This window comes from Parasteatoda tepidariorum, chromosome 7 (assembly GCF_982258835.1).
Source record: "Parasteatoda tepidariorum strain Cologne lab strain chromosome 7, Ptep-v5.0, whole genome shotgun sequence".
Taxonomy (NCBI): domain Eukaryota; kingdom Metazoa; phylum Arthropoda; class Arachnida; order Araneae; family Theridiidae; genus Parasteatoda; species Parasteatoda tepidariorum.
In genome coordinates, this window is record NC_141761.1 from 9,068,101 (window position 1) to 9,094,748 (window position 26,648).

At 25.6% G+C, this 26,648-nt stretch overlaps 1 long non-coding RNA gene across 6 annotated transcripts; it reads left to right on the plus strand.

Annotated features, from left to right (window-relative positions):
- The first annotated feature begins 230 nt into the window (after positions 1 to 230).
- Positions 231 to 26,648, plus strand: LOC147806810 (uncharacterized). Of its 6 annotated transcripts, XR_015435266.1 has the most exons (7): positions 231 to 309; positions 2,741 to 2,856; positions 4,410 to 4,512; positions 6,158 to 6,354; positions 19,179 to 19,325; positions 23,295 to 23,349; positions 26,454 to 26,648. It is a non-coding gene; the product is annotated as an uncharacterized LOC147806810 (long non-coding RNA). The 6 variants fall into 6 exon arrangements; XR_015435263.1 differs by lacking the exon at positions 4,410 to 4,512; XR_015435264.1 differs by lacking the exons at positions 231 to 309; positions 4,410 to 4,512 and adding an exon at positions 322 to 1,587.

Sequence of the window (26,648 nt, forward strand, 5' to 3'; positions counted from 1 at the left end):
CTACCGTAAAGTGCTCGACTTCGCGCCCAGGTCGTCGCTCTACCGCAGCGAGGGTGCCGTCCCCACTACAGATGATCAAAAATGCGATGGCATGTCTTCGGATCATCCTCAGGGACGTTTCCCAGACCCATTCTGCAGCTCTACTGCGGCATAAATGAACTACAACTACAACCACACACAAATAATAATAAAAAAAGCACGAAAAACAAGTAAGCTAAAAGCGTGAAAATATTTTTTCGCACAATTTTTGGAAATAAGTTTGATTCCAACAATTTTTTAGTTTTTTGTAAACAAGAAATTTACTCATTAGTACGAGATAACAAAACTGATATAATTCCTTTGCTAGTTTAAGACAGTGCTTAATATTCAAGGAACCTGTTCATATGTTTATTTATTTTCTTGATAAATTTATGTTTATTCTGTAATATGTAGCATTGTTAATCTGAAATGTTCTAATGTTTTTAAACATTATTATTTCTCAGAATTCCAATTGCTATTTTTAATTTAAGTATTATTTTTATTTCCTTGCTTTGAAACTTTTATGTTAAGAAACTAAGTTTGCAGTGTTCATTCCTGATCTTAAATAGGGCAGGGCACTAGAAACTGAAAAAAGCTCTTAAAAAAGGGCGCCCAACACAAAAAAGAGCATTATTTACAAATATTTGCTTCACTTTTATGATACCTAATATATACAAAATTTTTAATTTTATCAATAAAATTTTTTTTCAGAGATAATTAGTTTAAACTAAAAAATAATTCCTAGGTTAAATTGGCACATTCTATAAATTGGTTTTAAAATGAGTGTAATCCTCAAATTTTGAGAAAGTTGTGTATCATAAAAATAACTTATTAAAAATATCGAATACATGTTTTTTTTTCTTTTAATATATTGGGGTGCAAAATCAGGTTCAAAAAGCATTTGGGACTAAATTTTTTATTCAAAAGGCAAATGGGACCCCTTGCAAACCTTGCCTAGAAGTTTGCATGAACAATAATTTCCCTGATTGGTGTGTTTTTCTTTTAAAAATTGCCATTATGTGCACCAAGGAAAACAATTAATTTGGATGAATATTACAAATGTTTTCTAAAATAATTTTATGAATCGCACCTAACAGTGGTTATGTGTTTTTCTTCTTTTTGTTGTTAGTTGCAGACTTTTACTTAAAGTAAATGAAAAGTTAGGTAGAAAAAATTTTTGAAAGCAAAAATTTTAGTTCCTTATCTGCTACATATGTAATTAATTAGCTTATTTAACAATGATTGCTTATATATTTTTAAATTGCTACCTATTGCTATATTGGTTATGAGTTTGTAAAGACAAATTTTATTGCTAATGATAATATCTGACTAATGCTAATAATATCTGACTTTATTGCTAATGATAATAATTGCTAATGATAATATCAGTGAATTGAAAATTTATTTAGAAAGCTCAATTCATTTTGTTATCAACTGCATGTACTAATGTTAATAAAATTGTTAACTTAAGTAATAAAATTAAAGTCAAGCTGCCATTTAATGAACTTTCCATTTAAGATTATGTTTTTGTTCTTCTGTGATGTAGTTCATTTATTGTACCCTTATTAAGTAAGTTTGGTTTAACAGAAAATGAATACATCATTTTTGTTTATTTATTCATTTCTCCACATTTTTTGGTGCTGTGTATTAGTTTATTTTCTTTCTTATGTATCATAAGGGGGAAAAAATAAGGAACATTTTAATGCATTGGATTTAATAGAGTTCTTATTTCCTGTATTATAAAATTTATCCTGTTATTTCAGTCCAAATATCAGATTTACTATTAGTTATATGATATATGTTTACAGAATTTTGTTCTAGACTGACCTTACTCTTTGATCACCATAATAGTAAGGCCACTTTTGTAATGACATTTCTTATTGTTTTCCAGTGTATAACTATAATGAAAAGATTGCAATACTTTAATAGAAATCCAGAACAACCTTTTTTAATTCTTTAGTGAAAACAATTAACTTTTCCAGCTTCTTATACAGTTTGATTATGAGGTTCCTTACAAACCAGGCATGTTAATGACAATAATAGAAATAAATTATAACTTTATGGTTATAACTAATGATATTTTATTGTCTATATGCTTAATGCTAATACATTTACATATTTATAACTGCCAGCTCTAGAGAAGTTTTCGAAAGTTTCGTAAAAACTAGCTTATTTAGCTTTTTGTTCATTGCACTTTTTTTGAATCAGTTCTTTACAACTATTTAAAATGAATTCAGTATTGAAAACTAGAATTTGTAAAATATCAGCATAATAAATACTTATTGAGTAAGTATTTATTATCAAATCTTGACTGTTCCCTTTCAGTAATCCTTGACACCATTAATTCTTTTAACAACATGCATTGTAAACTTGAGTTTTCATGCATCGTAAAGTAAACTCTTCTCATTTGCCTTCTAGGGTCCACCTGAGAGCAGCATGCCTTTTTTCTCCAGCCATTATTTCTAAAATTATAAGTGCAAGTAATATTTATGTTCATTTAAATACAACTGCAGACTAAAAGCATGCAGCTAATTCAAAATAGCAGTTTCCTTTACATGTTCATGAAATCTCTAAAATTTCATTTTTCTAGACAGTTATCTATAAAGTTCGAGAGTTGGTGTGAAATATTTATTTTTGTAAAATTCTTAGATTGTTTTTCTTTTCATGTTGACAACTATGCTTATTTATGTACTTAATTTAAAATATATTTTTTTCTATTTAGATGATGAAAATGTTTGAAGTGATGAAATCTTTTTGGAAACTGAATGTTGCAATCATGGATTGATAGTGATATCATTGGTAGTCAAAACAAGAAGCTATCAGCTGATCTGATCATTAGTTAGTAATTAAACTACCGTTCTATATTTAGAAATCTATCTTTGCATGTGGTTTAATAAAATTATTTCTTCTGCATCATCATGTTTTTGGTAAAAAAATGAAAAAAACCTTGTTTAGTGTCAATTTTTTAAAGCTATAAAAGTTAATATTGGGTTTTTCATTTAATGCTCATGAATCTGATCTCCTACTGTATAATTAATTTTATTTATTAAATAGTAATAGTATTAATAGTATGAGCCTAAAAGTAGAAATAAATCTATAAAGTTAATGTAAAATACACATAACAAAATTAAATTAAGTTTAAATAGCACACTCTCACTAATGCATATTTGAATCTTTATTGTTAAATACATAAGGCTTCACAGTTTTTAACTCTAGCGTTATAAAATATAAATGCAACAGTAATATAAAAGGAACAAATTTATTAATCTTTTTGTTTAAACACACATCTATTTACTGTATTTATTAAGATTTATATATATAAATATATATAAAAGTTCAAAATGTAGAGAAAACAAGGGAAAGATTAAAGAACAGTGAAAGAAGGGGAAAAAAATAAAAATAACAAGAAACCAGAAGAAAAAAAAAACAATCCGAATTTTCAGATTGTTTCCCCTACCCCTTCCAGTTTCTTGTCATTTTTATTATTATTTTTTTCCCCCTTCATTCATTGTTCTGTAATTTTTCCCTTGTTTTCTCTACATTTTGAACTTATTTTATGAGTTCTATTTACTTGTAGCTTATGCATAATAAATAAAACTTATTGTTTTACTTTATTTTCTTCGTGTTTTTGTTTATTATGCTATATATATATATATATATATATATATATATATATATATATATATATATATATATATATATATATATATATAGTAATTATAAATTTATAATCAGTAAAAACTAACATTTTATCTGACTTTTATCTTCACTGAAATTAAACTGAAATAAATAATTAATGGTCTTCCATATTTATATAATAAGATGAATAGAAAGTGAAATTAAAATTACATATAATTATAAAGAGTATCAGTTACTTATCCTATTCTTCAAAGATTTAACCTTAGAAAAAAAAGACTTCATTTTTAGATAACTAATTTTAACTTTATATTTTTATTTCAAGAAACCAATTGGTCTATAAAATTATGAAAAAAAGCATACATAAACATTTTTAGCTTATTTTTTTAAAACTAGAGAATAAAACTTTAAATTTGTTAATGAACCGCTTAGTTTAAAAGAAATATGTTTAAAAGAAACAGTATAAATAATATTCAAATGAAATCTTAAAAATAATATTTAAAAAATCTTAAAAACAATATTTTATTCTTTAACTATTTTTTAATAGTGATATAAACTTTCTCAAAATAGTTAAAAATTGTCAGCAAATGTTAAGAGTTAACGTAAAGGTCAAAAAAGTTTTAATTAATTAAAAGGTTACTTTTTTAAAGGTTAATTTTTCTTTATTATTGTTATCATACATTAGATTCAAAGTATCCACATTTCTTACATGGCTATTCACTTTTACGAGTTTTGTAGCTTTATCTATTTCATAGTTTACTCCAAATAAAACCAAAAGTTGAAAAGTGTCTTTCAATGAAAGCAGAGGATGCTGGTGCTGAGTGTAAGGAAGAAAAAAAAAATTGTCAGAAATTTTGTGTAAGCTTAGAATTTTTTTCACTTTTTTTTGCCATAATTTTGAACCATTTTTGTGTTTAAAACTGTTGAATAATACTGTCAAGCATCATCGATTATGGAAAGTATTCAGCATGGGAAGTTATGAGGGCCATAACACCTGGAGGAAATTCTAGATGATGATTAGAAAGCCAGTTTTCTGCTAATTGCTCTTGTTTATCATTTAAAAGTTGTCCTCTTGTGTCGATGATGTATGCTAATAAATGAGATGGCTGAACGGTCTGCTGGGATCTTTTTACAAAATGTGGTTCTGATTCATCCATATTTCAACAGCTTCTGAAATTGAAGTGTTTTCTGATTGAAGCGTATTCAAAGCTTTAGAAACAATTGATAAATGTTTTTCCAAATTTATATCTTCTAGGTAAAGATCAACATTATTTAATATTTTTGACATATTTTTATTGAATCTAATTTGATGTTCAAGAGCAATCTCATGATTTCAATGGTAATTATTGGCAAAAGGTTTTACACAGTCACAATATGAACTCACTCTAGAGCCCTATCCAATAAAACATAGGCAGGTTTTATCAAAGTGGGCCCACTTGGCGAGCCCTGACTTGTATGAATGGAAACTATTAAAATTCTAAAAAAATTATGTTTGTCATTCTTGTTCAATTTTATTGCCTTATTTAAGTGTCTTATTTATCTCATTATAAAATTTGTAATGCTCATAAATTATAGTATTTAAAGATAATTATAGTGCTGTTCTAAACCGTTAAAAAATGTTTCATTTCCTTTAAACTTTTAAGATTGTTCAACACAAAAAATTATGTCATTTGACCTGCCTTTTTTCTTTTGTCACTTTCTCTTTATGCTGTTCTGTCAGGAAATATTTATGGGGTTGGTTTTCATTCTAACTTGCTTTTGTATGTAGAGATGCCAACCATTAAGATTTATCTACAATCATTTATCTTTAGTCATTGATTTATTATCAATAATCATATATAATGAAAAATTGAAGATTTTTCTTGACAATTCCATCGTTCAGATGACAGTCTTACAATCGAGTAATAAAAATTATGGTTTTTAGAAAAAGTAATGAATTAAAATGTCATTTTTTTCTTAAATATTAAGAGTTAAGAAATTTTAGTGTGAATAGATTTTCTATGATAAATTGCCTCTGCCTCTCTTAAAACTATTGCTGATAGCAAGAAATAGTAAAAAGATATCTAGAAACAAGAAAACAAAAATTGATAGAAGCAAAAAAGCAGGATATCTAATCACCCTTTCACAGCTTTTTTTTTTTGACTGATTAAAGTAAAAAATAAAAGTGCTTGATGTATCACATGAGACATGTTATTAGTAAAATTCATTTTGTTTTCTAAGCTAAATATGTCTGTGATATATATTTTTTAATTTGAAACCTTTTCTGAAGTGTTATTTTTTTTTCATTTAATCCTAAATAACAATTTTATAATTCATGTACCCTTTATGTACTTTTATAAATTTTAGTAATAAAACATCTTAAAATTGTATTAGTGTTTAATTTCCATAAACTTTCAGTGCTATTGTACTTCTGAATACTGATAGCCAGTGTATAAATAATAGCTAGTGTATCTCTGCAAGTTTATAAATAATTGTTTTAAGTAAAATCACATTGATTCAATAGGAGCCTGAAGGAAAAGTTCAATCTTTTGGTTAAAAGAAATTATTATGAGCATCAACAAGAAGGTATGACATGAGCTTTGGAAAATGGCAAAAAGGATCACAAACAAATCAAGTGAAACCAATCTGCATGCATACAAGATGATTCAACCAGGCAGGCTACCATGTCCGACTACAATTCTGTCTTCACTGTTTCATCTGGTAAGTAAGATTTATGCTGATAATTAGTGTAATATTTTTAACATATTGCATTAGTCTACACAATTTAAACATTTTAATTTTAGTTGAAAACATTTAAGAATAAGAATTTTTCGAATTATTTCTTTTTCAAGAAATAAAAGTAATTTTTCTTCATTTCGAAGGACATGTATTGTCCTAAATTCTTATATATCAAGAGATCGTGTGAAGTCATTTTAATTGATAATCACGAATTTTTTTATTAAGGTTTTTTAACTTTTCTTATAACTTGCGGAAGTTTTATAAAACTATGTATATTTTAAGGCACAATTGAGCTTTATTTGCATAGTCAAATAGTTCATTCATTATTAACTTTGAAGAAAAACTCATTCAGTCAAGCCTTTTTTATCTCATTCAGTTGAGCCAACTTTAAATTCACATTTCTGTTCATAATTCCCAATATTTGTAACTTATGATCATCATTGATTTCATCAATGATGAAAGTTTTGCCAGAAATATATTTTTGAACTGCAAAATTTATTCAAGTTAAGTAATTTGTTTTAAAAAAGTTAATCATGCAAATCTTTTTTGGAATATGAATTATCCAAAATGCCTTATTTGATTCATATTCTGTTGTGATACCTTTCTGAATAATAAATGTCTGTGTTAAATTGGCTGTAAAAGTTTTTGAGTTTCTACATCTTTATTACTAATAAATTAAAAGAAATGCAGCTTAATATAAGTATGATTTTCAAAGGGATATAAAATATATGCTACATGTTTAAATATTTCTGTATATCAAGTTTAAAAGGGATCCTGAAATTTCTACCCCATTGAAATAAAACTAATCTGGGGGAAAAAAACTTTGCCCCCTATTAAAATTGTTTGTTTAGCTTATTGAGTTACTCTAAGCAAGGATTTATATATTTTACTATGTAAATAGCATAATAAATAGTTTTTTATATTTAATTTTATTATTTTATTCCTAATCTTTAAGAAAGAAAGAGAAAATTTAATACAGGAATGAAGAAAGAGTATTTAATTTTTTATTTTATTTAAATACATATCATTTATTGCTTTTCACTTGAATTTTTTATTTTATTTCGTAGGTTAATTGCTATTAACTTAAGTGTGATTAGGACATAAAAAGTGAAATTGCATATAACAAAAGCATTGAAATCAATAATAATTAATTGGAATTAATTTTATTTGCATTAATATCTTTTATGCCTTTGTTTAGAATGAAGTATAGAATAAAAAGATGCATGTTTGCCTTTTCTTCTTATGCTAAAAATTATGAAATAAATCATATTACCAATTACAAGATGTATTTTTAATACAAAACACAAGATATTTTAATTTTTAGAAATATTTAATTACAATTTAATATTCATTACCGCAAACTTTATTGAATTTACCATTACATTTCTGGATCTTGTCAATTTCTCCTGGTCTATTGGTTTAAGGAAAATTCCCTAAATTTGAGTAAGTTTCCCTAAAAAAATCCTGATGGAAATAGAATTTTTACACAATTCATCGCTTACTTGAATATTTAAATAAGTATTACTAACACATAGTGAAGGGAATCTCATTCATAAGCATTTTGTTTATTTTAATTCAGAACTTTCCTTTTATATTAACTAAAAATCTATTAACTATTAATAATAAATTACTTGTCTATCACTATTTAAAATTCTACTAAAAAACATTTCAAGTTCATTTAATATCTATCATAACTGGAAAATAATGTAGACCATTTATAGCTATAAGTATAATAAAGTTTTTTATATTTTGATGTCAAAAAATTTCTAAAATTCTTTATATGTAAAATATTTAGTATCTTATGCAACGGTTATCATAAAATTTAAATTTTGTGAAATCTATTGGATTTTTTTTTCTATCAATGTTGGTAGTTATGAATATTAAATTGAAAATAGTAAATGAGATTTTAAAAGATACTAGCTGAATACCCGTTCTTCGCATAGGGATATAACAAAATATATCTTTCTTATATCAAAATATACTTTTTTTCTCCTAAAGGAAAAGAATCAATAAATCAGTACTGAGAACACAACGCAATCATGCTGAAAACTAAATGGCATATACGACACAATTAAAAAGCTTAATGGAAGAACCAGGTGAATGACAATTTTAAGGGAATTAATAAATTAGAAAAAAAAGCAAAGTTTTTGTGTCAATATGGGTATGTTTAATGTAACAGAACTGTTTTTGCTTTTTTCTTACAAAATTAATAAATATTAGTTTTTAGTATGCTTGCATGAATTTTTATTTCAAATACTTGGCAATGGTAAATAAAAGGAAGCAACAAATTATTTGTCCATTCATACCATTTTAAAACATACCATTTTTTTATTTATTTAAATGACTTAAAATTCCTCGTGCACCACAAAGTATAGCATGAGGCTTACCGTTGTAAGTAGAAAACAAAAAGAAGAAAAATTTACAAATTTACGTTAAAAACAAAATTCTGCAAGGCCGCATTTCATACCATAATTCATAAATCATACCATTGAAATAAAAATAAAAAGTACTTAGCATCACTTGGCATACACTATCTTAGCTACCAGTGGAAAAAATATTTTCTGAAACTATTAAAAATCTGTTGTAGAATTTTTTTCAAAACCAATTCACCAATCACCATAATACCAGTAATACACATTACCGTCAGTGATAAATATGTATTAAGCCTCATTTGTGAGAGGTTATTTTTTACAATTTTCTTAAATAAGTTTTTCTTTTTATCTTCCCTCCTTGAGCTTGACTTTTTTAGCACATAACGTATTTTATTTTATTTTAATTAATACACATTATTATTAATTAAGCACATAGCTTATTTTATTATAATTAATACACATCAATATTAATTGAGGATTGGTGTCAATAATAACATGCTGGTTTTTTACGGTTGCTCAAAACATGAAAAAATATCTTTTCTCTTTATTTTTGCTTTTTAGTTCATAAGTTATTATTTTTTTAATTTCAGTTAAAACATATTACCAACATTAATTAAGCAATTATTGTCCTCAATGATAGTATGATGATTTGTTACGTTTCTTCTAGAAAAATAAATACCTTTACTCCATTACTTTTGCCTTCTAGTACAAAGCTTATTTCTTTTATTTCAACATGCATATATTACCTTAATTAATTAAGCATCATTGGCATCGATTTTTTGTGTTTCTCCTAATCGAATAAGTACCACTTTCCCCTTAATTTTGCTTTCAAATGCATAAATATATATTTTTCCTATTCTATTACTGTTTGTTTTAAATTATTAGTTTGTTAGAAACGTGTAAAATAATTAATATAAACAAAAATAAACAATGTTGTATCAGACAAACTATACATTTAGTGATGTAAGCCAAGCATGCTACCAGGCAATGTTCATTGTATTTGTCTGATATGGTGAATATAAATATTTAAATATGTGCAATCAAAAATTTTTTTTTGTTGATTAAATAGCTAGCAATTATCACTAATGTTATCTTTTGAAATATTTGAAAAATTGAATCGTTAAATTTATGACAATGGTTATTGCTTAACAAATCAGAAAATTCCATTTCGTTCTTCATCATCCCACTCAAATGGTTTGTCAGAGAATGTTCTAATGTCAACTGTGACCTTCCTCATTCTTTGAACTATCTGTATCCCAAGTTTCATAACTTTCGGTCAGATGGTTTAGGAGTGTATTAAGGACAAACACACACAATAATTTTTATACAGAACAGAAAACCGGAAAACCAAAAAACCGGAATGAAATTCGATAAATTTTCCCACCATTTAAAAAAAAAATGTTTTTTTCCTCATAAGATTTCAGGATTTTTCTTTCTTTTTTGAAAGATGTTTACCTTACCATCATTTTAGAAATAATCATTAGTGTATTACTTCATTGTTTTTTCTTCTTTTTAAGATTATTTCCAAGTTTGACAATAAAAAAACGGCTTTTTGTAGCAATTCAGAAAAACGGAAAAATCAGTTATCCGGAATAGCGATGGTCCCGATCGTTCGGGATAATCGGTTCCCTACTGTATATGCAGATGACTACCTGCAGTAAATTTAACTACCTTTTGGTTAATTTTCTGAATTGCCTTAAGTTTGACGAAAAACTCTGTAATGTATTAAAGTTATCTTGCATAATTCAATATTTCTTTTGACTAAAATGAAATTTTGAAATTTCACAAATATGGCTGATGCTGAATAATATTCTTATTATTTTAATAAAAATAGAATTAATACAGATGAAAGCTAAATATAATCTTGAATTTTTTTCTTAAAAAAATAATAAATAAAAAACTGCAAATTTCTTTTAAATGAAATAATTTTAAAAATAAATTTAAAATGAAATTAATTGTTTTAGTTATATCACTTATATTAAATTTACGAACTCACCTTAAATAAACAAAACCTGTTTAAAAACTTAGTTTCAACGAATTTCATAAATTTAATTTCAATTAATTCTCTGTGATAATTGACAATCTTTTCCTTTTAATACAATTTATCTAATTAAATTGAATAAAAAAGATTTTTTTCTTCGAAATGTACCAATTTTAGTTTAAATGATTTAATATAATGTCTACTTTATTACATTACACATTGCTAACCTTTTTACATTACTTTTTTAATGCAAATATGTATAATTTTAATCAACATTGATTTTATACATTGTTTATCATTTTAATGCAATGAATTCAAGCAATGTAATTCAAGCAATGAAAAATTAAAAACATTATTGCAGTCAAAAGAATCACTAGAGAGGAAACTTGGACTGAAATCATTAAAATACATTCGATTGCTGGAGGAACAAATGAAGATTTAACATTATGAAGAGAAAAATTTGATTATTATTTATGCTAGCAATTAAACAGATCTTATTGTACACCTTAAGCACATTTTAAGAGTGGTTTTTTTTTCTCTTTTCCATAAACATTTATTTCAAATTCCTAGTGTGTACTTTTTTCACATTATGTTTGAAAAATCTTCTAAAATGGCTAAGTTTTAGTTTTCTATTTTATATTGTAGCGTTTATGACCTGTATAAGAAAAAATGCACCTTAAGATTTAACATTTTATTTTTATTAATTCAGTTTTTGAAATAACTTACTAATAATTATTTTTTCTATTGTGAGACAATATAGATAGTAACTGAAGGCAAGTAAACTACTATACTGACATTATTAGCATGACTTTGAAATTTTGTACAGCTTTTTTATTTCAATAGAATAAAATACATTAGATGACTATACTCTTATGTATAGACACAGAGGAACAATGTTGCTTTTTTTGTTATTTGACATAAAATAACATAATTTTGAGGTATTTCTCTGTGAAGTTGTTTAAAAAAAAATTTGATATATTTTTTGCCACATTCTTGCTCTTTTTCTGAAGTCATTTTTCAAATTTACTACATTTTTTCCCCTTTTTGCGGAGAATGCTTAGAAGAAACCACTCGCAGGTATTTACAGTAGGAAGTTAGAGGCATTTACATTGCAAAGTATTTGCAAAATTAAGAAATAATTTAGGCCAATAATTCCTTTTCTTGTGTGTTTTAAAATTTATAATAACTACTGAAATCAACTTTAAATTGATAAAGTACAAGGTCATGTGCCTACAATATTAATTTTTAACATGTGGGTCAGTTATTAATTTATTTTTGTAACATAATGAACCTGCTAAATGTAACTAAGCTGCTGGTTTTCAGTTTTGTTACCTAAATGTTTCATTTACTACTTACCTTTAAATACCTTACATTACCTTTTATATTTTTAGCATTCTATTATGTAAACACTTTTTAAATTGGTATAGTTACATATTGATCAATTATCTCTTGTTAAAAGTTTAAAATTATCCTCTCATTAATTTTACTAGTGTTAAATTCTTCTAGTCTTCTTCTTATCATAGGAATAAGAAAAGTACTATCAGCATTGTTGTGAATAGGGTGTCAGCACTGTAACATGCATATTTATCGACTAGCTTAAATTTAATAGAATTTTAAGTCATATCTGTAAAATATGATACAGCAGATAAGATACTGTAAAATTTGTATTTCAATATTAGTTGCTTATAAGTTATATTTTCTAACATTGTTTATATTTTATATTTTTTTCAAAAACATAAATATTTAACATGCATAAAATGAATATTTATCAACTAGTTTAAATAATTAAGTAATTTCAGGCCAAAATTTCGATTTCAAAATTAGTTGCTCATAAGTTATATTTTTCTATATTATTTAGATTTTATATTTTCTTCCATAACACAACAATTAAAATACATAGTTAGTTACTAAATTTACTGCACATTAACTTTTTTTATGTGTATTTTTTTAATCCTTATTACTCATTCGTTTTTCTTTTTTACCATACCATGCTTTTAGATTTTATAATTTGGCAAATACCCTGGATATTGACCCGGGTAAATACCCAAAATTCACAAATAGCTCGGTATTTATGAATTTTATTGAAAATTCAATGATCATCTTCTTTTGGGTGTTAAAAAATTATATATATTTAAGGTACAGTTAAGTTTTACTCACATTGTCAGAAATTTTTAACTAAGAAGAAAAATCCCTTCATAAATTATTGGAATTATTGTATTTTAGTTTTCATTTGAGAATGGCTGGGGTTTAATCATCCTCACATTTTGATTCATAATTCCCAATATTTTTGGTTTCTCATCTCATAAATATATTTTTAAAATTTAAAATATTTTTCAGATTTTAAGTAATTTATTTTAAAAAACTTATTATACAAAACTTTCACTGCTTATGAATACTATGCAATTTTAACTCTGATCAATATTTAGTTGTGATGTGATGATGTTTGAACAATAATGCTTATTATGTTAATTTAAATTGGCTGTAAATCTTTAAGTTTTTATATAGTTATTAGTAGTTGATTAAAAAGTGCTAGCGTGCCTGTTTCAGTATTTTATGTGTTGAGTTTAATAAGTTGTTAAGCTTCTGTTTTAAAAATAACTGCCCTGGGGAAAGGGTATTTATTAAGAAAGGGAATTGGGAGGTGGGGGGAAGGGACTACTATTTTTTTCTACATTTAAAATGAGATGTTAAATTTATTGCTGACTTTATTTACATATATTATTTATTACATAAAATATAATAAACAAATAAAATGTATAAGTTTTACTATACCTAATGTTTTAAAGAGCTGAAGTTTACTTATACTTACAGGAATGAAAAAAAAGTATTTAATTGCTTTTTACTACTTAAATACATAAAATTAATTAGGAAAAAAATGTTTTCAATAAGTTAAATGCTATGATTTAAAGTCTAATTAGGATATAGCAAGTGAGATTGATAGAAGAAACACACAAATATATATAATTTATCTGAACCAGATTTTATTTGAAATGTATTGAAAATGTATTAACTGGTATAACTTTAAAATAATACCTGATAGATTATGAATTGGAAAAGTTTATCTTCTTTACATGGACCGGGATTCTGGGACCTATCCTAGTGTGCCCTCCGTCTTTATTACTTTTTATTGAAATAAACAAAGAGAGATAAATAAATTGCTATTAATTTACTTTCAAATCTTCGATTTTCAGGGGAAGGGGAATTTTTCTTTTTAAATTACTCTCTTATACTATTAAATACTCTCTTATACTAAAGTTATTCTCTCTCATTATCTAAAAAAGAGAAAAATGCAATTTATGAAAAATAATTTCTAAAAACAATCTCTCCCCCCAATTTTTTTTTCAAAAAAAAAAAAAACGTTTTTTAAAAAGCAGCTTAAAAGCCTTCTTCTATAATTTGAACAGAAAATTATAAGAAAGTAAGCATTTAATGCTACATCTTTTTAAAATAAAGTATTTATTTAAAAAATAACTTTAAAATCGCGTAAAAAAAGTCAGTAATATTCCCCTTTCAGAAAAAGAGATACTTATACAAATTTTTCCATATGAAAATAATTCTAACAAAGTAAATATTTGTAATAGTAATGAAAATTAAATCTATGAACACAGATAATTTTATCATTGTGTAATTATCATTAATTTTCTTAAAAATGGAATATGAATAAAAAGGCAGTGTTTTTAAGGGATGACTATTTTTACAGAAAGGGCAAAGAGGGTGCATTTATAGGGATCAAAGGGTAGACAGGGTTTCTAAAATCGCTTAAGGAAAATACTGCCTAATTCCTCCATAGTGATATAAATACATACTAACATAAGATATAAATATATACATATCACATGATACCCCCTAAAAAGAACATCCACCACCCTACAGGGTATCCCTGTCCATCCTTGGCTTCCATAATACTATTAACAAACATTAAAGGAAAACTTATCTATAAAAACTCATTAAATTTTTATTGTTGTAAATTTAATTAAAAGTTCAGAACAATATTAATAATAAGTATTTCACATAAAACTGAAAATTAAATACAAAATCTTGAAAATTAAATACAAAATCTTAATAAATTTAACTCAGCCAAATTTGTCAACCTCTTGTTTAATTGTCTAAGTTATCTTTTATTCTTAAGGGTTTGTTTTGGTCATACTTGACAAAATAATTCTTTAATGTAAAAATTAAATTGTTTACTTTAATATTTTTTGTAAAAATGATTTTTTTAAAATTTCATTAAAATATCAAGGAATTTTTAAAAAAATCCTTTTATTTTTTCTAATAACATGTAGAAAAAAAATATTTAAGCAAAATATCAAATGATTTTAAAATTACATTTAAAAAATCATTTATTTTAAATGAACTAGTTGTATAGTTATTTTTTTACAAAAATTTACAAAGGAAATTTCCAGTTTTAGTTTAGTCACTTAATATATATGTTAAATTTATAGAATTAATAGAAATGAACACATTTAAGAAATTTCAAACTCGTCTCCTATGCTCATAAATTTCTTCTATTTTATCCAGTTAATACCATTGTCTTAAAAAAAAAGGATTTTTTTTTCTTGAAAAGTGCTCAACCTTCACATAAATCACTTAACATAAAGTCTACTTTGTGCTACTGCACAATGCAAACCTTTTTACATTACTTTTTATTGCGGCAATTTAGCTCCTCTGCTGGGTTCTTGGAAATATTTTTCCTGGAATCGATATATTTTAAGTTTTAATGTTCATTTTTTAAAATTAAAAATGTTGTTATTGCCAGAACTATAAGCTAGAAAAATGATGGTTACATACTTTTAAAAAGATAAAAAGTTATGAAAATCCTGATTTAGGGTATTAACCAAAGTCAGAGGTAAATACCCATTTATAAGTACCATACTCACTGGGCATTTATTCGACTCACACCTATACCCATGCAGTGTTTGGTTAAATTTGAATAGAAAAAAACTCTTAATAAATATAAAGTAATAACTTTAAAATATGCAATTTTTGTAGTCTTATAAAATTTCCTTATTTATCTTCATTCTCAAAGATAGTACATATATTTTGTAAAGCAATTTTGAGTTTAAATTTTTTTGTTAATAAAAATAAAAGTAAATAATTATAATGAAGTTTACATAAAACACTGAAAGATTAAAGTTTTTTATACTTTATTATTTTGCAATTTTTAAAAAAAATTTTATTTCAGCAAATTTGTCCTACAAAATCTTATTAAGCAGAGGAACGTTTTTTAGAGGAAAGCCTCATAAAGAAAAAAGTTTAGCTTTTAGGCACATTCAATCACCTAATTATTCTTTAGTTTAATGAGAACAATCACAAATTTATCTTAAAAATTATAAAAATAGAAAATTAAAGCAAGGCTTATGTGTCATATTTTGAAAGTAAACAAATTTTATCAGTTTTACCCATGTTACTTTCGCTTTGCTTAATCAGATGAAGGTATACTGCAAAATAAAAATTTGCAATACCTTTTTTGGTAGAATATATATTTTAAAAATAATTAAATTCTTCTAAAATTCTCAATGATTCCCTTTAAACTTTGTTCTGCAGTTTAAACTTTTAAGAATGTGTTGAAAAACCTAATTTTATTAGTTATTTTCTGAAAAATGTATTTTCACCAACAGAATTTAAAAGAATACATTTTATTTTGGTAATGTAATAGCCTAATGGTCTAATAATAATTCTTATTAACAGCATACAAGCAGATTTGTGTCTTAAAATATTTGTGCTTTCTCTGATTCTGTTATTTTTATTCTGGCAAAATACGTAAATACAAAATTTAAAAAATCATTATAATGATGTACAAAATATTACATGGCTATTCTAGAATTATGTATAGTTATTATATAATTAGGAAGTTCCTAAAAAAAACCCTCAAAAGTTATATTTTTTGTCTTCAATACTTTTATATATTTCTTTTTATTCTTCTCAACTAAATCCTTCTTAAATGAAATCAATTTCTTATTTAGTTAGTTTACTTTGATTTATGTAGTGACTTATTCATATGAATTTTGTTTATTAATATGAATTTGAAACAAATGAGATTAAAGAATAAAGCTCCTCTAACTCATGTCTATATTAATAGAAAATAAATTGTATTGCAGAATTCTACTTATGAATAAAAAAGAATCTTGAGCTTTCTCTCTGAAAAAAGCTTTTTGAGTTTTGTAAGGGCATTCTCATCAGAAATTTAAATTTGTAATATTATATAACTGAATTTTATCCTTGACAATTTTTAAATTACCGTCTCATACTATCTTATGAGTATATTTTAAAAAGTAATTCTCTCACATTTTCAAAGTCTGAGAAGAGATTGTTGCAAATGAAAATAATTAAAGGCATGCTAAAAGGCAATCTCTGTGCATAAATTTTTTTTAATTAAAAGTAAACTACCAAAAAATGATTAATTGATAAACAGCTGAGAGCGTTTTTCAATAATTTTAACTAAAACTTATAGGAAAATAACTTTCAACGGTGCAATTTTAAAAAATAATATATTGAAAAATCAGTTTTAAAATTTAAATTATTAAAAAATTGATGAATATCACCCCCCCCCCTCACCTCCTCCAAAAGAGATACTTAAATTATAAAAATTTGACCAGTTGAGAATAATTCAAATAAAGTATATATTTGTAAAAGTAACCTGAATTTAACCTATAAACATATAATTTCCCCAATGTGTAATTATTATTTAAATTTTATTACAGTGCAGAACCTCTTATCCGGAAATCAGAAAACCGGAAAACCAGATAACCGGAATGAAATTCGGAACCGGAAATTAATTTTCTTCCATTAAAAAGAAATTTTTTTTCTTGCAAGATTTTGAGCCCATTTTGTTATTTACAGCGTACGGCGTATCGAGTTGACGAAAGAACTGATTTAGAGAACGGATCAAAAGCCGTTTGTAGACGAATCTCACATAAGCACAAATAGCTTATATATGTTATTAATGTTAATAATAACATTAATAACATATATAGGCCTGTATATAATTTTTATTTCATAATTTCTTTCTTTATTTAAACTTACGTGTATTATTATTTATCATTTTTTATTATTTCTAAAACTATTTCAAAATTATGTTTTAGTTTCGTTTTATTAACATTAAAAAAACGGCATTTTGTAGCGATTCAGAAAACCGGAAAAATCAGTTATCCGGAATCGCGATGGTCCCGATCGTTCCGGATAATCGGTTCTCTACTGTATTATATTTATTATATATTATTTTATTATACATTATTATATATTATTATATTATATTTATTATATATTATTATACTACATATTATTATATTTATTTAAATGAATAATTTTTTTTTCAAAATCGAATCTGAATAAAACGACTATGTTTTTAAGGGAGGGTGTCTTATTTTTATAAAAAAGGACAAAGAGGGTACTTTTGTAGGGATCAAAGGACAAGCAGGACAGGCTGCTCTTCACAAAATGGTTAGGGAGAACACTCATATTAAAATATACTGTTAATGATTTTTTTATAACAAAATAGCTAAATGTTTCATTTTTAGAATGTTTTTCAATACCCTTAAAAAATTATAATTAATGGAGATAAGATTTTGTTTTTTCCGATCAACAATACAAAAAATGTTGTTTAGTTTAGTGTGTCTTAAAAAAAATTCTCAAGCTCATTCAACATGTATGTATCTTTGAATTATTAGTTACGTTATATTTTTAATGTTGTTAAAAGTTTCATGTTGTATTAATTTAAAATTACCTTTTTTATTATAATGTTATATTATAGAGTTATATTGTCTTCATTTCCAAATTATGAAGTTTCTAACTGTGTTCTAGCAGCCGAACCTTTCCATTTTATGTATCCTTTTACTGTTACATTATTTCGACAGATTAGTTCATGCTTTTCCCTACCATTATCACATTACTGTAAATTAGAAACCTGCACTTCCATAAAACTTTTGCTATCCATTGAATTTTTGCCTATGAAAAAATTTTTGTTTTGAAAGAGCAAAAATGTTCCTGTTTTTGATATGATTTTCTTACAAAAAATTTCATATTATATTGGAGTGAACAAAGTCTGTTGGTTGGTTGTTGTCATTGGAGTTTTTTTAATCAAAAGTAAGGTTAGATTTCACATTGAAAATATACCAAAATGTTGCATATATATGAAAACATCTGATATTTTTGTTGTTTTTGAAAATATTATGATTTTTACTACTTCTGAGCGCTTTCATATTTTCATTGTCTTAAAACCAAATGTTTGAAAGAGCAAAAATGTTTAACACCTGTATTTGATGTGATTTACTTATTAAAAAACAAAAATTTCATATTATTTTGGAATCAGCAGTTCAATTCAGATTTTCTAACACACGTTAAAATAACATTGTGTCTATGAAATAGATGTATTGGTTGCAGTAATGACTGTATTTTATAATTATTGCCTTAATTCATTTACTGGTATTTTCTAATCTTGTGTTGTATTATTTTAGGAGGTGTTTGACAAGACATCTATTTCAGCAGAATTTTTTCCTTTGTTTTTGAAAGAGAATTATATAACCTTTGTTGATGACATTGAAGCTAACTTTGAATGCGCACTTTGGTAAAGTAATGGTGAATACATGAGTGCTCTATGGATTGTATGTATCACTTTCTTTTTTAAAACTGCTAATAATATAATTAAAAATTTTGAGAAATAGTGATCAAAGCTCTTTTTCTTATGTATCTCTCAGAGGGAACAGTAACCCCCAAAATAATTCTCTTCCTCGAGCCAAACACTCTGTTTTTATAGTTACATTTGCTTAAATTTCAATGGAGTGCCCATTAGCTTTTCCAAACTTTCTTCTACCAAATGTTACTCAATTAGAAAATAATGCAAGAATTTCAATACCCAAAGGCTCTATGATTGAGTAACATGGTTTATTAGTTTTTTCAATGTTGTATGTTCATTAAAGAAACTATTTTGCAGAAAATTTCTTGTCAAATTCTTGTTTCTTAATCAATTTGTTTCCTGTTAAAAGAAATTTGTGACTGAAAGTCATGTGACATTCAGTTTATTTGCAGTACTCCACTCCCTAATTTTAGAAGTCACATATTCATATATCTGAAGATATGCATTGCATTTTTCTTCCTTTTTAAAAAATTTCAGCTTGGTCTTAGAGTTATTAAATTTAATTTAATTGTTATTTTCTAAGGAAAAACTTATTTTGATCATAAAAAATCATGTCATATCACAATCAAAACTTATCACAAAACTAATCACATAAAAATTATAATTTCTTGCAGCCATGTACTCTTTTGTCTGAAAACTAAATAATCTTAGCCTATTTTTTAAAAAAAATTTCAAAATGTTTGAAGAACAACTAATCTTAATATTTACTTTATTTATTCATTTCTTTTTTTTGGGGGGGGGGGAGTTTCTCAATAATTCTCATTGACGTAATTTTGAAGAATTAGCAGAAAATTCCTCTTTTCTATTTTTGAAAGTTAACATAACTATACAATCTGCCTTCAATATGAATTTTCTTGAATTAGTTTATTCAGAAAACTAAATCATTTATATTTATTTAAATGTAGAGAGATTTTTAACCTATCAAATAGAAGGATTTTTTTTGTTCTGACCTCCCATCACCCTCAGTCGCATGTCAGCTGATAACAGAAGGAAACTTATTTTATTTCTATCAATCTATCTTCTTTGTAATTCCTCTATATATTTAAAAATAACTCGTATGTTTACGTAAGTTACTAATAACCAGAGTTAGTCTTATTCGTTTAATTTATGAATTATACAGTATGCTTTGTATTCACATTGTTTTCAAATTACACATCATGATTTTTATGCTAGCAAATTTAGGAATTCTTTTGATTTGTATTTATATTATTCACATTGCATTTCACTTTGACATGAATTAGAAATAGCACACATCATGCTTAAGAATATATGAATCAGTGATATAGCTAAGTATAGAAAACCATAATAAATATTAAATTGATTTTAAATCAAATCTTTAGCAACTGAGGGTATGTTCTTACTATTGCTTACTGGCGGCGGATTAAATTACAGAGTATGTCATATAATTTGAATCAAGATTACTGATGTTTTGTTATAATCAGGTGTCTCCTGTTGTAAATGTTTTTATTAACCTCAATTGGGGAAATAAAGGAAATCCTTTTTTTTTTGTAAATATTTTCCTAGATTTAGTTCGTTAATATATATACAGTGAGACCTGTTTTTGTGCGGTCCTTTTTTATGCGATTCAGTTTTTGTGCGATTGGTTTTATGCGATTTTATTTTCGTGCGATTTTTTTTGTGCGAATTATTTTTATGCGGTATATGAATCTTAACGGCGTTAGCACCAGTTTAATGTTTCCTATCAATGTGCATATGCATGTTGTGGACGAACTCTGATTACGTGGTCTCCTTGACAACGATGTATCTGAACTTCGCGATGCTCTCTTTATTTACTTTCATTAGTTCATTTATTATCGTCAACTCCATTTTCTCTTCTGTTTAAAATTTATTCTGCGCTAAACAAGTTGAAGTAAATCAGTAAAAAATCGTTTGCTGTGTTAAAATATTTAGTATTTTAAAATTAAACCGTTTAAATTCTCGTCTGCGTGTATCTCAAATACTATACGCTTCGTATTCAGAGTTTTATACACGATTCATTAGATTAAGGATTCATTTTATAGTGAGATTAAAGGTAAAAAAATTAATTACTTTTGTTTCTATTTATATGTAGTTTTTATGATTTTTATTTTATTTTATCTGATCACTGACTTTATGGTACCAAAAAACAAATCAATTGAAATCCTATCTTCAAGCGATTTTCAACCAATTCATTCCAAGAAGATGCGCGTTTTGGATTACGACGAGTAGCAGCAAACTATTTAATGTATAATTTGAAAACTTCTACATGTATATGTACAATGAAGAATTAAATATTTTTAAAATTTCTTTAGGTCTAATTTAATTATTTAATTCTATTGAAAGCATTCTCTTATCTATTTCATAAATCATTGATGTATTTTCTGAGTCCGACATTTTTATGCGGTCCCTATCAACCGCATAAAAAAAGTTTTAGGTGGTATATGGTACAAACTTGTTTATTACATGTCAGAATTTATAAAATTTTCGAATTTTTTTTTGTGCGATTTCTTTTATGCGGTCCCTATCCACCGCACAAAAAAAGGTTTTACTGTACATTACCCTAAAATAATGGTAAAGTCACTTTCAGTTTTTGACATTTTTTAAAATTTCTCAATAAATGCAGAGAAAATGATTTATTAACTTTAGAGGTGTTTAGTTTGTGCAATTTTTCTAACTTAGCAATAAAGGTTAATGCCTTCAGAGGTTTAAGGGGACCAACAATAAATTACAGAAGAATTTATTCAAAAAAAAAAATTCTGTACATGCGCAATATAAAAGAGATACTTTAAATACTCATATGTTAAGCAGTTTTTATCAAATTTTTTAAAATATTAAATCAATATGTTTGTAAATAATCTGAAATATCTCTAAAAATTTTGTTTACTTGTGTTGAATATTTTTAAAGTTACAGCAAAAAAACATAGGACAAAGGAATAAGTTTTTTACAATCTCCATAAATATTTAGCATAATGTAAATAATAATAACCACAATAATAAATACGAATTAAAAGCTTCTTAATTGATTTCCTGGCATAGAGTGTTTTCATCGTGAATTGTCATTTATATTGTGTATATATATATACATATATATATATATATATATATATATATATATATATATATATATATATAAAAATGACGATTCTTTGCCAAAATTAATGTTATGTAATTTTACATCTACTTCCTTTTTTTTAACCTTACAGAAAAGCTTTGTTTCCTTTTTATTCCATTTTTTTTCTTCAGTAATGCAAAATTATGAACCCAAAGAGCTTCCAAAGACTGTCCCACTGAATAAAAAATATCTTAACTTTATTGCACTTATGTGAGTGGTTGAAGATTAATTGTCGTTTTGTAATATTAATTTTGTTATTTTTGTTTTGATAATATTACAGTCAATGCTTCCTTGATTGAAAATATTCATTAAATTCTCTCAAAATAGTTTTTTTTTTTGCTTGGAAGAAAAATTATAGTTTTATTTTTTTTTTTGCTGCTAAAACAGATACTATGTCATAGTTCCTCTATTAAAAGAGGAACCAAAGCTCATTCCAAAAGCTATTAAATCTTCCGTGCATTATAGTTAGTATAAAATTTGTAGTCATAAATAACATCATTTTTTTAAAAGTTTCATTATGCTCAAAATCTTCTAAAATATCCTAACAGTTACTATGTCTTGACATTCTCAGAGAAAATATTTCTTGTGTTAATTTTTATTATAAAGAAGCAAAAGCTTTAACTTTTTTAGACTTGGGAAATTTTATGCTAGATTCCTAGATCCAGCTAAAATATTCAAAATTTACATTTATATGTTTTTAAAATGGGTATTTATGGTTATGAAATGTAGGTAACTTTTTAATTTATATTTTATAATATAAATTAAAAATACAATAATAACAGTTTAATATTGTATTTTTAAAAAAAATTTCTAGATAAAAAATTTTTTTTAATTTCTTTTTTTTAGCTCAGGTAGCACTAATGAAGGAATTAGGAAATATGAAAATAAAAAAGTTTTTTAGGTAATTATTTATCATTTTATGTCTAATTTTGTAATTTTAAAACCTTGTAGTGATACAATCTACTAATTAAACTATATTAAGTCAAATATTCTTTGAAACAATTAAATTCTCTTCAATTTGGTTTTTATTGTTATTTTTTTTAGTTTTAAAACATATTTTATAATTTTTATAAAAAAATATAATTGATAAGTTTTGAAAAAATATGCGTTAGTTATTTTTACATCTAAAAATATTTTGACTTGTCTTAAAGGTGAACACATGCGATTGTTATTACTTTGTACTTGTATATTTATTATCTTTCTTTTATTCTCTAATGTAGTATATTTGCTTGTAAGACCTTGTAAAATATTGTCTTTTTTTAGGAATTTTGTTTTTAATTACTTTTTTTCTCAATTTGATGGACTAGATATATCTGGCAATACACTCTCAAGAAAATGTTTGACAAATATTGGAAATGATATCTTCTGAAACACAGTACCTCTATTTTGGGTTATTAAGGAAGTTCTGTGCAAAAATTGTGTGCACCATTTTAAGGGTTGGTTAATCCCAATTTTTGATCCAGAGGTTGTCTTCTGGGTTGGGTTCAAAATTTACAGGAAGAAACATAGCTAAACATTGATGGTTGTAAACCTGAAACTGGGTTGACTGTTCAATGCCGATTATAAAATAAAATATTAAGTTGTGCTAAAGATGAACACGTTGAGATAGTACTATCTTTATTGGGAGGATTATACCATTCTTTTTCAAGTCTCAGAATCGTTATTCTTAACACTACATTTTTTCAGCAACAGATTCATTGGCGATCATGGCTTTTCTTTAAATATGAATGTTCGCCTATTTTTGAAAATATTTACACAATATGTTCACAGCTATTCTTTCTAAATAGTGATTACCATCAACAGTCACCAAAACAAATGTTGAAAAATAGCGTCATGCTCCTGTGCTGTTCTCAGAGGTGCCAACCATCACAATTTCTCCATAATTATTACTATTTCATAGACAAAATAGGGATCTAAATTATGGTATAATAAAAATTATGGTTTTTAAGAATTTTCATAGCAATCTATTTAAAGTACGTTAATTTTCCTAACTACCAAGAGTTAATTTTTGTTTTGTTTTTTACAACTAATCTACGATGATTCTTTTTTATTCCTTGAAACCATTTTGAAAACAATACAAACATAGAAAAGTATAGACAATATAGGAAAACAAAAGAACATAAACTAAAACTTGAAATGCTGTGAGAAAATATTTTTAGTGATTTAAATGTAGTTGTCGAAAAAGATTAATAAGCGTTGCTCTAATTTAATCAGAAATTAGAACATTGATTCCAAATGATTGACACAATTTTATCTTTTTTACAATGAAGTATACAATTTCTGTGTTGTATATTTTTTAAATTTGCCATAGTATTGATTTTTTTGTTTTATTTTAATAGTACAGTATAGAACCAATTATCCGGAACGATCGGAACCATCGCTATTCCGGATAACTGATTTTTCTGGTTTTCTGAATCGCTACAAAAAGCCGTTTTTTTATCGTTAAACCCAACTAAAAAAAATAAATATTTAGAAATAATCTTAAAAAGAAGAAAAAAACGATGAAGTAATACACTAATGATTATTTCCAAAATGATGGTAAGGTAAACATCTTTCGAAAAATCCTAAAATCTTATGAGGAAAAAAACATTTTTTTTAAAAAAATGGCGAGAAAATTTATGGAATTTCATTCCGGTTTTTTGGTTTTACAGTTTTCTTATTTCCAGATAACGGGTTCTGTACTGTATATATATATATAACTAATTATACTAATTTTTTTTATGCATACACAGAATTAAGTAATATATACATCTTAGAATTTCGCCATTTGTGAATGCTAATTTGTATTGAATTCTGTGTTGTTGTTATGGGCAATGCCACCTTGGGGTTGCATTCCCCACATGTTAGCTAGTTTAGAAATTTTCATTTTGTTCTTGATACTTAAAAATTTTTTTAATGCTTTCTTGCAAACTGGTTAATTTGTTTTATGCAATGCACTTCTTCATTTAATACTCTGATTGGTTATTACTTCTACAATTTTGATGCTGGCATTTCAGTACAACTTGTAGTTTGTCTAAAGTAAGAACTCCGCTATCATTTCATATGGTTCCATGGTTGTGACTATGGTAATTATAATATGGTATTACGGTAGATATAACTATTCTAAGTAGGGGTCACTGTTTAGGACAGGTTTTGGATCTGGTCGGCAAGAGAAAGGGAATCTTTTTCTTCGGTCTATTGTGTTAGCCCTCAAGTCTAGAGAAGCTACACTCCCTGAAATGCGCTATTCTTGTTTTCATAGCTTCAGACTTTGTGGCAGGGAGAGTTTTACCGTAAACAAACTATATAGACCTAACAGTACAATCTTCATATTCTCTCCTTCATTTAGGACTCCGCGGAGAATAGTCTTGTAAATATTCCAAAAATAACACATAGTCTTACATATGTCGCAAAAATTGTTTATTAGATATAAAATTTAACACAAAATCATATTTTATTTAAATTTCCAAAATTCCACAAATAAATAAGAAATTTTTTTACATTTTATTTGTAATATATTCAAATGAATTAAAGAAAATAATTAAAATTTTCATCATAGTTTTGTGTCTGCTGATTTCAGTACTTAAAAAAACAATCTGAGTTAACTTTTAGGAAATCTTCAAATATGCTTAGGAAGTAACTCTTACTCTTACTGCAAATAATTTTGTACGTTCCTCCCAAAATATTCTTCACTCTTTTTTATTTTTCTAACATAAAAGGGCAAGGTATATAGAATTATCTGAAAATTTTATTTGACTTTGGCCTATACTAATTACTTTTTTATACTTTGTAGTATTCTGACAATCCAGTTTTTTATACTTGATGAGAAATAAACAAAATAAACACAAGTTTAAGGATGTTTTTTTTTTTTAAATTGAAAATTATTCTCTATCTTTCAAAAAGGAAAATCTTTCTTTGCTTTTAGATCTTTATTTTCACCATTATTGATACTCATTTTAACCATTATTGATTTAATGATTACTTACTTTTATTTTTGTAAAATTTCAAATTTTTAACTATTAATAGCCTAGTGGAGAAGACGTTATGTGAAAAAGACCACTTTTGTCTTGAAGCGGAAGAGAGTGACACAATTGATGAAGGGAACGATGCAAACAAGTCAGATGAAAATGTCAAGATATTGCCTGATGAAGAGATAGAAGAATACAGCTTTTGACCACATATTTATATAATGAAAATATTTATTAAATTTTTTATATCTTA